Here is a 16,357-nt window from a genome sequence, read left to right as displayed (position 1 = left end):
TCGGCATCATTTTGTTTGTTTTGTGAGATGGAGAAGGACTTTGTGGACTGGTGTTGGATATATGGGATAATGGGTTAAGGTTGGACTTGTGGGCTTGGGCAGCACTGGGTTGGGGTGTTTTCTTGATGCGCACTTAACCTTTTTATAAAACTCTCTCTTATACATGAGTTTCTATGGATTTGTTTCTCGAAATTACCTAGACTAACACATTATGGTACCTTGAGAGTGGGGTACTGGAGAAACAAATCATAAGATGGAGATTAGATGTTTGTTTAACCTCTCCCTCATGGTACATTTTCTTCTTTGTCTAGCCAGAGGTCAGATAAAGCCTTCACTCAGTTTTTTCCTGGGAAAAATATGGGAAGTAGGAAAATATAAAGTTTTTAAGCCCATTTGCTTTCAGCCATTAAAATTTAATATTTAGATGGTTTTAGGCCATGCCTGCAAAGAAAGCTTTGAAAATATATGCCCCACTCAGTGCTTTGGAGAACTCAGGAACCAGTAGTCTTTGTCAGAAGCTGGAAAAAAACTGGAACCATGAAGAAATCTCCTCTCTGGGACTGAATGTTAAAGGGAGCCGTGACCAGGCTGAAATGCTTGCTAGGTGACCATCTGGATCTACTTGGTGAGTGGAAGTGGGAGAAATGCAGCAATAAAGAGACAGGCTGAGTTTGGCCACTGACACCTGTGGACTTGTTTTACAGGGGGGAAAAAAGGAGAAGATGAGAGCGGGTTGACTGGTCTAAAGTTCATGACCTAGCACAAGAGGGCTAAGTTTGCTGAGTATTGGTGAGAGTCCATGGTCTAAAGGCAACCAATGGGCACCCTGTGGAGGCTGAGTGAGGCAGCCCACATTGAGTTGACAAGAACCTGATCAGATGGAGATTTTTGAGCCGGTGAACTGGTGCATATTGTTGCTTACTCTGTGGATGGCCTGTCTGGATTTGATTTTGCTTATGGATGCAGGCTTCACAAGGTTCCAACTGGAATGAAGATTCTTCGTGTTGGAAAATGTGATTATCTTCTCAGAGAACTGGGTTGATGTAAGTGGGCAGTATATAAATTGGATACTCAAAATTGGGGAGATGAAGGTATGAAGTGGTTGGCTTACAAACTTTCATAGGTGGGGGAACATATTCACAGGATTATAGGATTAAGGTGTAGGTGTTACTTAATTGCAATTGTGAAGCTACAGAATTATGTACAGGTGCCAGGTTAGCAAGGGGTGGGTGGAGTTAGTTAGCTTATTGTGCCAACCTGGCTTATAAACACATGTGGAGTTAATTGAAGGATGGAGGGATAAATGGGTCGGTGAGCCTCGCCTTTTTAGTTCTCAGGTCTCTTGCTTTCTGATGGTCACACCAGGGTACAGCTGCCACCTTAGCAGTTTCCTGGTTCAGCTGGCAAGGTTCACATCCTGCAAGACATTCCTGAGGAGAGGCCACATGGACCTACCTCGATGCAGCCCTGGGTGCTGGAGCAGCCATGTGGCGACCCCTGCCAGTGCTGAGATTCTTACAGGTTCACTTACCAGCTTTCCTCCTGCAGTGGGTATCATTGCATCTGTTTTGTGAGATGGAGGAGGACTTCATGGATTGGTGTTGGACATATGGGTTAATGTTGGACATGTGGTCTTGGGCAGCTCTCGATTGGGATGTTTTCTTATGTGTACTTAACCTTTATATAAAACTCTCTCTTATACATGAGTTTCTGTGGATTTGTTTCTCTAAAGTACCCAGACTAACACACATGATGTACAGTTTGTGTTTTCATGTGGAGAGCTCTGATGTTCTTAGTGTTAGGTACATATTCATAACCTATCTGATTGTGCACTTGTGATATGTTTTTTAATTGCTAAATATATGTTTTGTCAATAATAAAATTTCACCTCCCATGCTCTCTCTTTCATCCACTTATTTTCCACTTCAGCTTCTGATTTCATGGCACCTGTGCAAACACCTCCCGATTTCTTCATCTCTTCAATATTCTGGCAGGACACTAAATAAGTCAAGCAAAGCAGCATTGCTACTCTTTGCTACTCATGGTGTAAGTTAGATCTCTACCAATAGATTGAAAATAATATGAAACAGCAACTGGAACGAAAATGCCCTTAGAAGGCAAAAAGGTGATTGCAGTGGGAAAAAGCAAAATGATAGGGGAAGGAAAAATATAAAGAAAAAGCCATGTTACAGTTGCTCTATTCCAGTTTTCATATTGAGCACATTTTTTTGTTAGTCCCGCTTCAGGGTAAGTATATTTCACAGGAAATTAAAGTCTGACTTAAGACTTGTCAGAGTAATACTAAGAAATTGCAAGGCCGTTGACTGATCAATAGATAGCAAATATTTAACTGCAGGGGGAAAAAATCAAACCTAAATTAAAGTCTTACAAACTTTATTCAGAGTCTTAATCTGGAAAGCTTTAGTTTAGCAGACTATGAATTGATTACTGGATTCATAGAGCATTTTCAATAACAGAGAACTTTCCCTCAGAAGTAATATTCTTCTGAGCAAAATTTTCACCTCTTTTCATCTCTTATATGCCATCTATAGATTTTAGGTCTCTTTTTCAGAGGAGGGAAACTCTGGTGAATCCCAGATAAAATTTCAAATAAATATTTTATTTTTGGCTTAGAATGTACAGGGAAAAACAATCATTTAAAGAAAATAAAAGAAAGAAGAATATTTTTAATAAAAAGGAAAGGTTTTATTTTATTCACTTTTCTTTGATGTAGATGAAATCATGTGGTACATGTTATTTAGAAAAGTGTTTTCTATTAATAGATCATGAGCATTACTTTTATAAATAACTATTCTTCAAACACATATTTTTCTGAACATTTTGTATTCTCCCCTGTAAATTTTATATTAATTATTAAATTCCATTTTTCAACAAGAAAAAAATATGTTGTTTGAGTCCAAGACATCAAAAAGACTTCTGAGCTTTAAGAAATAGTGGAATTCAACATCTCAAAACCTAGCAACTGCCAGCCAGCACTATTGAATTTACAGAGAAATGTCATGTATCCTGAAAAAGTGTCTTAAACTCAGAAACACGTAATTGTTTTCTAAGAAAACAATTTTCTTCTTCCTTTACAGAAAGTAAAGGAAGAAGAAATGCTGAGAGAAGAAATAAACTAGTTTCAATATCTGAAAAGGTGACAAAAATGGATCTGATGATGTATAATCACCAAAAAAGTAGTATATCTTGAGATAAGAACTCAAAAACTCACTGCCACTGAGTTGACTCCAGCTCATAGTGGCCCCAACTCTAGCACAGGCAGACGCTCCTTTAGTTATTTGGAACTTTGAATCTTTACTGGAGTAGACAGGCTCATCTTTCCAGAAAATTTAAACCACTTTGTGTCAGAAATTTGCAACTTGAGGTCCTCAAGAAACAGCTCTCTGTAGAAATGGTTTAAATGCACCTCACGTGAACTATCATTTGCTCTGATTTCCTTACCCTTGAAAAATGAGCACTGCTTAAAAATTTTTATTTTATTTTTTTGCTTTCACCTAAATAAGGCAAGAGACAAAATTCCCCAAAGAAGTCAAAGAACACTGCTGCAAACCATGTCTATTTAAAGGTTTAAATAGACACAGCCTTTCGAAGGACTGTGCAAACATAATCTCAAAGGGATTTGTGCTTACTTCCAAACAGATGTCTCAGAAAAGATATTAAAATGACAGGAAGGTTAAATTTTATAGCCATATTTACAGAGGAAATACCTAACTAATGAAAGAAAAGAAAAAATACATTGTATAAATAGAGTGTGTAACTGGAAAGAAAAGAAGAGAATGCTTCCATACACTCCCTTTTCAAAGCAAGACAAAAGGAAAACCTTTTCCTTCATTCAGAATCCAAAAAGAGACATTTATCTCAATACATAGATGCTTATCCATTACATTTCAAGAACAGCACACAAACCCCCGAGAATAAATACAGCATTCACTATGTAGCTCCACAACTCTTCTGAGAGCAATGGACTTATACTCCATGTATTTCTCTGTGTAAACATTAAATTCAAAATTCAATTTTATAAATAGCTTTCTTCTCTCCTCTACTACCTCACAAAATCATATAAAATGTACACTTCAAAGAGTCAAATACAATCTAATTCCAGGAATATGGAAGACAAGGAAGTTAGCCTTCAGACTCTTCTTTCTGCAACTGGATGTGACTTACCTTTCAATTTTAGAGATGATCTGGGGTCATTCATTATCTTGAAATTCTCTCTAGGAAAGAAGCAAACGTTCTTATTTCCTGAAAATCAATTTCATTTTTAAGCAACCAAACAATAAAATTGGCTTTTTACTTTATTCTACTCTATTGGGTCTATCAATTTTAATATGTGTATATATTCCTATAACGAATGCCATAATCAGTGAACATGTTTTATTACCTCTAAATGTCTTTCTTGCTATCATTCTGTAGTTACTGCCTCCTACCACCTGTAGCCTTAAAAACAACTCATTTGCTCTCTATCTCTACGGTTTTATTTTTCTGTGTACATACATATGGAATGTCCCCCGCCCATGCCTTTGAAATTAATTCTCATTGGGCCATGTAGCAAATAATCCTTCCTTCCTTTCATCTACTGAGTGGAATTTCACTGTATAGATGTTCCGTAGGTTGCTCGTTTAGTTATCAGTTGAAAGGCTATTCAGTTGCTTCCTGTCTGAGGCAACTCAGAGTAGCTGCTATTAGGTAACACTGAGCCCATGGAACCACTACAGTAACCCTATGTACAACACAACAAAACATCTTCCAGCCCTACACTGCAGACACAATCAGTTATGAGTAGAGTCACTATTAAGCATGTGACGATACGTTTTCACAATTAGATTTCATTTCTATGGGGTAAACATAGAAAAATTGGGGGATATGGTAATATTTTTAATCATTTTATTGGGGCTCATACAACTCTTATCTCAATCCACACATACATCAATTGTGTAAAGCACACTTATACATTCGTTGCCCTCATCATTCTCAAAACTTGCTTTCCACTTGTGGGCTCCTGGAATCAAACTCCTCACCTTCCTTTCCCTTCCCTCCCTGCTCCCCTCTCCTTCATGAACCCTTAATAATTTATAAATTATTATTAATGTATATCTTATCTTACACTGCCCGACGTCTCCCTTCACTCACCCTTCTGTTGCCCATCCCCCAGAGAGGAGGTTATATGCAGATCCTTGTGATCGATTCCCCCTTTCTACCCTCTTTTCCCTCCTGGTATCACCACTCTCACCACTGGTCCTGAGGGGTTCATCTGTCCTAGACTCCCTGCATTTCAAGTTTCCATCTGTACTGCTGTGCATCCTCTGGTCTAACCAGGTTTGCAAGGTAGAATTGGGATCATGGTAGTTGGGGGGAAGAAGCATTTAAGAACTAGAGGAAGGTTGTGAGTTTCATTATTGCTATACTGAACCCTGAGTGACTCATCTCCTTCCCACTACCCCTCTGCAAGGGATGTCCATAATTTTAACTTTAAAAAATGTGAAATTATTTTCTAGAGTGACTCTATCATTTTCATCAACAATATCTTAAGTGGTTCACTTACTCCCAATACAAACTGTTAGCATTAAGTGCCCACAAGTCTGATCAGACCCCTAACTACCAACGCACAAGAGAGGGAAACACTGCCCAAGCGGCTCTGCACCCATCTTCCTGTGATCGGTCAGTGAACTAGGCCTTTGGCAACTTGTGTGTGAAGAGGCCTCCAGCCAGCATTGGACCCACAGACTTAAGTTCGACTGGGGTGGTATCACTTCTTGATATAAAATTATGCCTCTGTACAAAGCTCTTTCTCCAATATTAAGTGCTCTCTGTCATCTCTGTAATTTTAATAAAACTATTTTCAATGCTTTGATTGTAATTTTTTTATTTAAAATTTTACTATCTTCTATTTATTCAGTGATAATTTATATCATTCGGTTCATTTGAAATATGTTAACAATTATTTGCTGAAGCATTTATTTAATGACTGTTTAAAATCTTTGTCAGAGAATTCTAACATTTGTGTCTTTTAGGTAAAAATATTTTATTTTTCTCTCCTATATGAGCTAATATTTTCTTAGTTCTTCAAAAAAGAGTAATTTTGAATAATTTTCTGGTATGAATTGCTAAGTATTGTTAGTTATCGCTTTAGTAAAATCCGCAAAGGGCAGAATGAATTTTGTATACAACGTATAAATTTTCAGAGTATTAGAATTGTTGTGTTTTTATTTCTCATCTGCTATATCTTTTTTAAGAATTTCAAATTGCTGCAGCATGTATTTCCTCTGACTTATAGTTGTGGAAGAGAGGCATGTCAAAGTTTATTCACTCCATCTTCCCCAGATTCAAAGTATGTGTTTTATCTCTGGATTTCTCCACAATAATATTTATATTCAAATACACCATGAAAGTACATTGTTAACTGCCATTTTCTTTTTCCACCAGTCACGCTTCTTAGAGGCTTTCACAAACCTGTGCACACTCACCACCAACTTATTCACAGCAATGGCACATTCCACCAGTGAAAAAGTATAGGAAATGTATGAAGGATTAGTTGCCACTAAAAGTATGCATAGGTTTTCAACTATGTCACCATTCCTCTTAACCAGTCACACAATCAGTTTTTAATTAATGGTTTAAATAAACATTTATGTATGTGTTTTTTGAGCAACTTAACCTTGTACGTTTAGAATGCATTGTCAGCACACAAAGGTCTTTTGAAGAGCCAGACATATCATCTTTATGGTTTTCTAGGTTGTTTTCAACTGAGAATGCTGCCATGTCCAAGGAAAGTACCTCCTATAACTTTCATTTAAACATAATTCTTGGGACACAAACCATATTGCTGTTCTACCCAAGACGTTTGAATTTAATCACTTTTGCCACATTGAAGATAATCTGAAATGGGTTCAACTGTCAGAGTGACCTGCTCTTGACAAATTGCCAACACTGTCAGTACACTTTTTTCCTCTGAAAATAGCAAGATACAATTTAATATTAAACAATGGAAAGTCTCGCCTATTTTGAAAAGCCACACAGTTCAATGTGTCAAAAATGCTTTAAAATCACATCATATTAAAAATGAACCCATGATAAAATTTTGATTAGTTTTGCTGCAAATTCAGTCAAAATGGTAAGAAAATTTTTTTTGTGGAACAAATTTTGAATGTAAATTTTAGTGAAATAGCAATAAATTAAAATTGACTTTGTTATTATACAACTCTCTCATCATTTTCAATAGACATGATCTTTGTGTCATTTCACTTAGCTTCACTTGGCTTGAGAAAACATATATTCTAAAGCTCTAAATAATTTACAATTAATTTAATAGAGTTCATATTTCTGGAACTGGAACTATTTTAGAACTCATATTACCATACTATTCTATTTAAATGTAAGGAATTTTCAGATTTGGAATTCTCTCCATATGGATGTGTCAGAAATCAAGATCTCTATGTTTAACCCTTCTATGTTTTCTGCATTGAAAATTATTTTATGAATCCTTGTTCCTTTGAGAAAATATGAATATATGCACAATTCTCCTGAAATTTTAGTTCACTGAACACTCATGGATTAGAGAACCTTTACATTAAGTAAACCTACATAGATATAATAATCTACCATATGATGAACAAAAAAATGAATGTGTACCACATACATTATGGTAGTCACTTCCAAATGTATTAAAAATATAAATATTATAAAAACAGATAAACCCACGTCTTAATCATCAATATGGTCAGGTTCAAAAGTCCAGTGTTTATGCAACATAGGCATTATGTGGGTAGAAGTAGGATGCAAAGGAGGCCTTAAAGCCTGGACTCTCAACTGATGCACTCTGGGCACCATGGCCAGGGGCCTGGCTGTGTTAGAGGTACAGGTGGTGACTTTGTGGCTTAGGCAACCAACATGGTTCGGGTCAAGAGGGTTGGTGTGCATGACAGGTCACAATTCCTGCAACTGCCCCTCCCAACAGTCCCAGTCACCTGCTGCCTTCCTGAAGGGCTAGAGGACCTCCCAGAGACAAGCCATGTGTTATTGCTTTTTGAGGGCTTGTAATCTATGATATGAGCCTATAAGCTAATGGTTACTTGGATAATGAGCTCAGCAGTTCTGGATTCAGAAGAATCTGGCCCTAATTACCCATAGTCTCCTTCCCAATAAAAGACTCCTTTTTTTTTTAAAGGATACTTGAGTAGAGAGAAGCAGGAAAGCAACGTCCCTGCCCCCACATCTCCTGGGACCCTCTGGCTACTCACTGACCCTTTACAAAGAAACTCCCTCAAAGTCCTACTAAGTCACCTTTTTACCAGGAAGAGCTGCAAAGGTAGCTGTTACAGTACGGATGGGACACCAGCATCAGGCTTTATGGTGAGCTGCCTGCTTCAGCTTAAAATCCAGACGTTGTGAGTGATTTTTTAGGCTGGAAGCTAGACAGGAAACTCAATTAATTTGCAAAATAGTCATAAGAGGAGGGGTAAAAGGGAAAAAAAACTATCTTAATTAGTCATTAATATTGCATGCTCTGTTTCATGAAATAAAGGTGCTGTTGGCATTTCCTCATATCCCTTGAATCATAATACCAATATGTTATGAAAGGTAACATAATATTGTCTGATAATCTCTTATCAATTTATGTGAAATATAAAGTCTTGACACAACATGCACTTTTACAGGAGAGGGATCGCAAGAGAAAATAGTAATAACTAAAATAATGATGACAAAGTATTGAAGTGTACCAACACTAACCATTTTTCTATTAGTCAGTTATTCTTTCCAACTTTGTTTAATATCACACATGTTTTTATGATCCCTATGTGAGAAGAAAACCTATCCTCATCACAATTTAGTCATAGTTTCCAAAATCATTTGCTTTTGATTTGATACTGACTCTCGGTGACACCATGTATTACAGAGTAGAAATGATCTATGGGTTTTCTTGGGGGTAATCTTTCTGAAAGAACATACCAGGTCTTTCTTTATGACTACTGGCTGGATTCTATCGGACACTCTTTATATTAGTATTCAATCGAAAACTACTGGTACTACCCAGGAATGCAAGCCTTGCTCTCACTCAGTACCACTGAGTCAGTGCCAACTCACAGCAACTCTGCATGACAGAGTAGAACAGACTCAATGGGTTTCTAAGACCCAAAATATTTATAGGAATAGGAAGCCTCATAGTTCTCACATAGAGCATCTAGTAATTTTGAACTGCTTACCCTGTAATTAGCAGTGCAATGTACAACTCACTATACCAAAACAGTATCTAGAAGTCACAAAAATAAAAGTAGATTTTCTAAGTATAAAACTGAGGTCAATGAGGTTATAAAAAGGGCCGTTAAAGTTAGCATTCAGTTCTCTAAAGAATCTCTTTTAGAGCTTGCTCCCTTCATACTGGCTTAGCTGGGTGGTAGCAATTTAAGCCCACTTGTCTGTCAATTTGTCACACTGTGGTGGCTTTTGTGCTGCTGTGATGTTGGAAGCTATGTCGCTGGTCTTTCAATGCTAGTATCATCCCCCACAGTGAATAGGATTCAGTGGAGCTTCCAAACTAAGAACTCACAGCTAAGAGGTACTCAGGTCCCCGCTTCGTAGGAAGAAGCCACTGAAAACCTTAAGCATGTCATCAAAGCATTGGTAGACACAGAAAGCCTACACAAAGGAAGCAGACCCTTGGCAGAGATAGTGCTGGAGGATGGGCGCCTCCGGTGCCAGGGTACCTAAAATCAGACCAGGATCTGATTTCTTAGAGGAGAGTCAAAAAAAGTGACATGAGTCCAGTAAAGCGTATGGGAGAGGAGCATTCAGGATCTGCACTTGTTGATGGAACACAATGCAAAGCAAGTAGAAACAACTGCCAAAAGCTACTGATGATAGGAATTTAGAATGTTCATAAAGTATGAATTTAGGAAAATTACAAGTGGTCAAAAATGAAATGGAGTTCATAAAGATAAATATCCTAGTCATTAGTGAAGTGAAATGGTATATTGGTCATTTTGAATCAGAAAATCGTATGCTTTACTATGTAAGGAATAACACAATCAAGAGAAAATGAGCAGCATTCATTGTCAAAAAAGATCTAAATAAATCCATAAGAAGTACAATGCTGTCTTGATAGGATTATATTTATCCACCTTCAAGGAAATCTAATCAATAAAACTATAATTCAAATTTAAGGACAAACTATAAAAGCTAGTTGTGAAAAAGTTAAAGAATTCTACCAAAAGTCAGAAATTGATGAAACATGCAATCAAATTCATAATTATTGGTGACTGGAATGCATAAATTTGGAATAAAAGAGGGAAGAATAATCAGAAAATATGGACTTGGTGATAGAAATGAAGCTGGATGTCATATGATAGAATTTTGTAAAACCAATGGCTTGTTTATAACAAATACCTTTATTCCACACACAAAAGGTCACTGTTTACATGGACTTCCTTAGATAGAATACACATAAATCAAGTTGATTACATCTGTGAGAAGACACTGTGGAAAAGCTCAATACATCAGACAATAAAACTAGACCAGGAGCTGATTACAATACAGACCATCAATTGCTCACATGTTCATGATAAAGTTGAAGAAAATTAAAACAAGACCACAGAAGCCAAAATATGACCTTGAGTCTATTGCACCTGAATTTCGAGAACATCCTAGGAACAGATTTGATGCATTCAGTGGTAAAGACAGGGAATCTGATATGAGAGGACATCAAGATCATCTTTCATGAAGAAAGCAACCGTATATTAAAAAGACATAAAATTTAAAAAAAGATCAAAGTGGATGTCAGAAGAGATTCCGAACCTTGTTTTTAATCGTAGCGTAGTTAAAAAGCAAATGGATGAAAGAATGAAGAAAAGGAGCTGAACAGAAATTTCAAAGGATAGCTCAAGAAGACAAATCCACATATTAGCAGGAAATGTGTAAAGACCTTGCAAAAAAATACATAAAATTTGAAAATCAGAAAGGGAAGAACACATAATCATTTCTGAAACTAAAATAATTATTTTTAAAAATCAACCCTCCAGTTGCAATATAAAAAATTATACGGGAAAAATGTTGAATGATTCAAGAAACATCAGAAAAAAGATGGAAAGAATACACAGTCACTGTATTTAGAAAAAAAGCAAAAACTAGAAAGAATTCCACTATTTCAGAAGGCAGCATCTGAGCAAGAACCAATGTTGTTAAAGGAATAAGTTCAAACTGCACTGAATGCATTAGCCAAAATATCCAGGAATTGATGGAATATCTATTGAAATGGTTCAGAAATCCGAAGAAGCACTGGAAGCATTCACTTGCCTATGACAGAAAATCTGAAAGAGAGCTACTTAGCCAACTGACTGGAAGAGTTCCCAATCTGTGTCCATTCCAAAAAAAGGAGACCCAACAGATGCTCAAACTATAGATCAATATAATTGATATCACAAGCAGGTAAAAATTTGCTTAAGATCTATCAACAATAGTTGTAGCAATACATCAACAGGAAACTCTCAGAAGTTCTGGCAAGATTCAGAAGAGGACTTTGAACAAGGGATACTGTTGCTGATGTTAGAATTTGGCTCACAAAAGAGACTCCCAGAAAAATATTTACTGTGTTTCATTGACATGCAGAAGCATGTGGGTTAGTCCGGGTAGACTAGAGAAAGAATTTAGAGACACTCATATGTGTTTAAGAAAGAGCTTTAATTTTTTAAAAAAGGAGCTTTATATATAAAAGCAATTGAATATTGAGAAAACATTCCAACCCAGTCTAGGTAAGTCTTTAAATCCAGTATTAGCTCATATGCCTGAGACCAATCTATAAATTCCTCTTGAGACTCATGAAACACATGCAATGATGCTGAATGCAGGATGATCACAGGCCAGTGGGTGGAAAGTTTTGTGGATCCAGTGGTAGTAGAGGCATCTATGTGCTGACAGAGGTCTCCACATGACTCCTTCAGCTCCAGGGCTCTAGCACAGCTCCATATGTCTTGTCAGCTGCAATGTCTCCCAAGGGATGAGCTTGTGTCCCACCTCCAGTGAACTATTTATCTGCTTAGCACCTCTAAATGAGGTCATCAAGCTGTGACCTGATTGACAGGATAAACTCTACCCCTTTACTCTTAATCCTCTCAAATTGACAACAGATTATATAACTATCACAGCATTTGACTGTGTGGGCCATAATAAACTGTGGATAAATTTGAGAAGATTGGGAATTCCAGAACGCTTCATTATGCTCATGAGGAACTTGTACATGGATCAAGCGACGGCTGTGTGAACAGAACAAGAGGATACTGCATGGTTTAAAATCAGGAAACGTGTGTGCCATGGTTGTGTCTTTTCACCATATTGGTTCAATTTGTAAGCTAAGCAGATAATCAGAGAAGCTGGATTATATGAAGGCAAGTGTGGAATTAGTATTGGCGAGAGGTTTATTAATAACCTGTGGTATGCAGATTACATGGCCTTGATTGCTGAAAATGAGGATGAATTTAAGCACTTGTTGATGAAGATCAATAACTGTACTCTTCAGTATGGATTACAATTTAATGTAAGGAAGACCCAAATCCTCACAACTGGACCAATATGTAGCATCATGATAAATGCAGAAGAGGTTAGTTGTCAAGGATTTCATTTCTCTTGGCTCAACAATCAATGTTCATGGAAGCAGCAGTCAAGGGATTAAAAAGATGTATTGCATTATGTAAATCTGCTGTCCAAGAACTCTTTAGAGTATGGAAGAGCAAGAATGCTACTTTGAGACCTAAGGTGCCCATAACCCAAAGCATGGTATTTTCCACTGTCCCATATGCATGTGAAAGTTGGGCATTGAATAAGAAGACTATAGAGGAATTAATATATTGAATTGCAGTGTTAGAAATGAATGTTGAAAGTAACATGGCCTGGTAAAATACAAACTAAACTATGTTCGAAGAAATAAGGCCACAGTGCTTCTTAAAGGCAAGGCTACAAGAGTTCATCTTACATACTTTAGACATATTGCAGGAGAGATCAGTCCCTGGAGAAAGACATCATGTTTGATAAAGTGGAGAGGTGGAGAAGGAGGAGAAAGTATTCAATGAGATGGACTGACAAGAGGTTGTTTCAATGGGTTTGTCATAGGAACAATTGTAATGATGGAACAAGGCCATGTAGTGTTTCATTCTGTTGTGTACAGGGTCACTGTGGTCAGAGTCAAACAGATGGCGCCTAACAACAACAATACAAGCAGAACAATGGGGAAAGACGGTAAGTTTTGAAACATTTCAAATAGCTAGGAAAATATTTATAATAAAATTAGGCAAATGATATCAAACAATGTTCAGAAGGTCTTGCAGTTTAAGCAATGCTAACTGAAAAATCAGGTATCATAATGGTTGTTCAGAAGAGAGCAGTTTTCAGGTTAATTTTAGAAACTCCTTTATAGATGGAGTGAGAGAGAAAAGATACCAGAAGATCTGCAGGGAAGTGTCTGAGAGAAAGTACTTTTAGATTCAAAATCTATTTGGCCTTCTAGAAATTAGTGAGGCTGCTTGGCAGTTGCATTACTTACTGCTAAATCTGATTAAATCCCAAGTGCATTTTTTAAAGGCTAGATTAAAGGAATTGAAGTCAGAAGTTATGACCAAGTGGAAGTATGTACAATTTTTCAAAAAATAATTTCAAAAGGGCCATCCAGTTAATTTAGGAAACACGCTGATGCATCCCTGGCTAAAACTGATATTTCTCACAAGAGGTGTCATTTTTAAAGTTTAATTCGATAATACATCGCTAAAATAGTAATGACGGGATTTTAGCGCATCCATCAAAGGACATCTATTATGAAATAAGCATTGCTAGATAGTGAATCTTGAAATTGTTTTGTGGCACATTAGACAGCCCTGCCCTCTGCAGTAAAATGCCTTCTACTCACTGATCCCTGTGAGGCTTGCCATAAGCTTGTGCTTGAAACCTTTCAGAGACTTTGAAATATTCTACAAAGTGATAGAATGATCATAGTTATCAAGCTATAAACATCCTGAAAGAAATAATATAATGAGAAGTAAAGACAAGGCTGGGAAAGATAAACCCGGATAAAATTATACCTACTCTGTAGTAAGCACAGTTACTTACTTAACAAAATTGTCAATACACCTGTCAGTTGACAGTTCTATCCTACTGAAGCCTGAAATCAGATATTAAATAACAATTAGATAATAAAATGGTAATAAATTGTGATAAATGTTATCAAGGAGCAAAGATGAAAACAGGGGGTTAATATAGAATTTCATCTGGGTATCATCAAAATAATGCCAAAAAAAGCCTCACATTGTGACTCATCATGATTCTAGTAGATGACGTAGAACTGCCCACTGTGAGTTTCTGAGACTGTAAAACTTTATGGGAGTAAATTGTCCCATCTTTATCCTGAGGAAAACCTGGTGATTTCGAACTGCTGATCTTGAAGTTAGCAGTCCAGTTCATAACCACTATACCATCATGGATCCCTAGGTATCATCAAAATAGGTGACACTTTCATCTAAACTTGAAATATAGACAGGTGAGGACTAGGGGAAAGCACAAAGGACAGACTATGCAAAGGTCCTGAGACACAGAAAGAATATGTGTAAGTACAGAAGGAAAGCAGTGTTGTCCGATGATACTGAGCATATAGTACAGTGGTGACCAGCTGAAATGATAAGCTGGGACAGTCTTGAAAATTGTAACTATATCTGGGGCCTGGTAAAAATAAATGAATTTTACACTCAAGGCAATGAAGCCCACTTGAAGATTTTTAAGTAAAAACTAACTTTATGTTGCTATCCAGTAATTCTGGATTCTCTATGGAGAATAGATTTCTCAAGTTTAAGAGAAGAAGACAGGAGTTCAGGTCATTTTTAGATAACTGGCCTGAAACTGATCAAACTCCTATTTTCATTCTTCCTGTTGTAGGGTTGCAGGAGGTCTGGAAAGGTGAAAAGTATGTTCACTTAACATAACAAATAAGTCCGTGTTCAACTCAATAGCAGTGAGTTTGAGTCTTACCATAAGAATATAGTTTATTATTTTAAGGACAATCCTAAAAATAAAGATAACAAAGTCATAGGAAAATCTCAAAAAGGAAAAGTTCACAATGATTTGTTACCACTTTCAAGATGGAGAGACCCGCCAGGGTCTAGTAGTCCATGCTCTACAGACTCTACCCTAAATGCTGATGCATCCAGAAATGGGACACGGCATCCCATGCAGCACTTGTTTTGTTGGGAAGTTTGTTCTACCATAAAGGGTGAATGGTCCTCAAATGGAACATGGAATATGTTTTAAATTCCCTTAAATGACTAACAAAGTTCTATTTCCAACAATGAAGCTATTTTTCGTACACTGACCAGGAGAAATGGCAGCTTTACTTTTGATCCAGGGGAAAATATTTGAAAAAAAAGTTGCTAATTGTTTTCTTTGGGAAATTGCATAGTGAGCCTACACATTGTGAATCTTTTTATTCCTTTCTTCCTTTAGTGAAAACAGAGAAAATCACTCTCATCATAACATCCAAAATTTCTTTCTATACTTCAAGCAAAATTCTGAAATATTATTCATGCTTCAGTTCCACCAAAAATGTAAAACCACTGTCTTTGTGTCATTTCTGACTCATAGCAAGCCCACAGGACAGAGCAGAACTGCCCCCATAGGGGTTCTCATAGAGGAAATTTTATTTTATATGAAAAGTGATGAATTAAACATTTTAGTTTCAGGGTGCTTCATTAGTGAACAGCTTAAGGACTTCTGGAATTGAATTAACTGCCCCAGTAGCTTGACGCCATTCAGATTTCTCATTCCAGGCTTTCACAGCTTCCAAGTACCTGAATCGAAATGAAACCACGAAAGAAATATCAACAATTGATTAAGAATCTTCCACTGATGACACAAACCGCTGGCACAAAAAACTACATGAGGTTAATGCTATATTGATAATATTCCCTATACATTGATGCACACCATTTCCTATTTATTTCTAACACATCTGTTGTGCTTTTTTTCACTTTCAAATACACCATCCCTTTTCATCCACTATTAATGTTTTAATCTGGTTATTTATGCGTGATTTTTTTTCAAGTTTTATTGGCAAGTAATTTACCTATCATATAATTCAATCATTCAATCATATCACAGAAAATTGCACCCCCACATCCATTTTATAGCACACCCCCTCCCATGGTTAAATCGCCTTTAAGATGACTTAGACAATTACAATCTGTTCTAGTGCTCTCTCCCCACACCTGTCTTTTTTAATTACTCCCGAAATCCCTTTTCCCTCCCTATCTTCCCCGACCACCCCCTGTATTTCCTTTAACCCAGTGTAGCCATTTTTTTAAATGAATAAAAA

Source organism: Echinops telfairi, unplaced genomic scaffold, assembly GCF_000313985.2.
Source record: "Echinops telfairi isolate 266 unplaced genomic scaffold, ASM31398v2 ScPeMD7_7469;HRSCAF=8507_1, whole genome shotgun sequence".
In the NCBI taxonomy this organism is placed as follows: Eukaryota; Metazoa; Chordata; class Mammalia; order Afrosoricida; family Tenrecidae; genus Echinops; species Echinops telfairi.
This window is presented reverse-complemented; position numbering follows the sequence as displayed.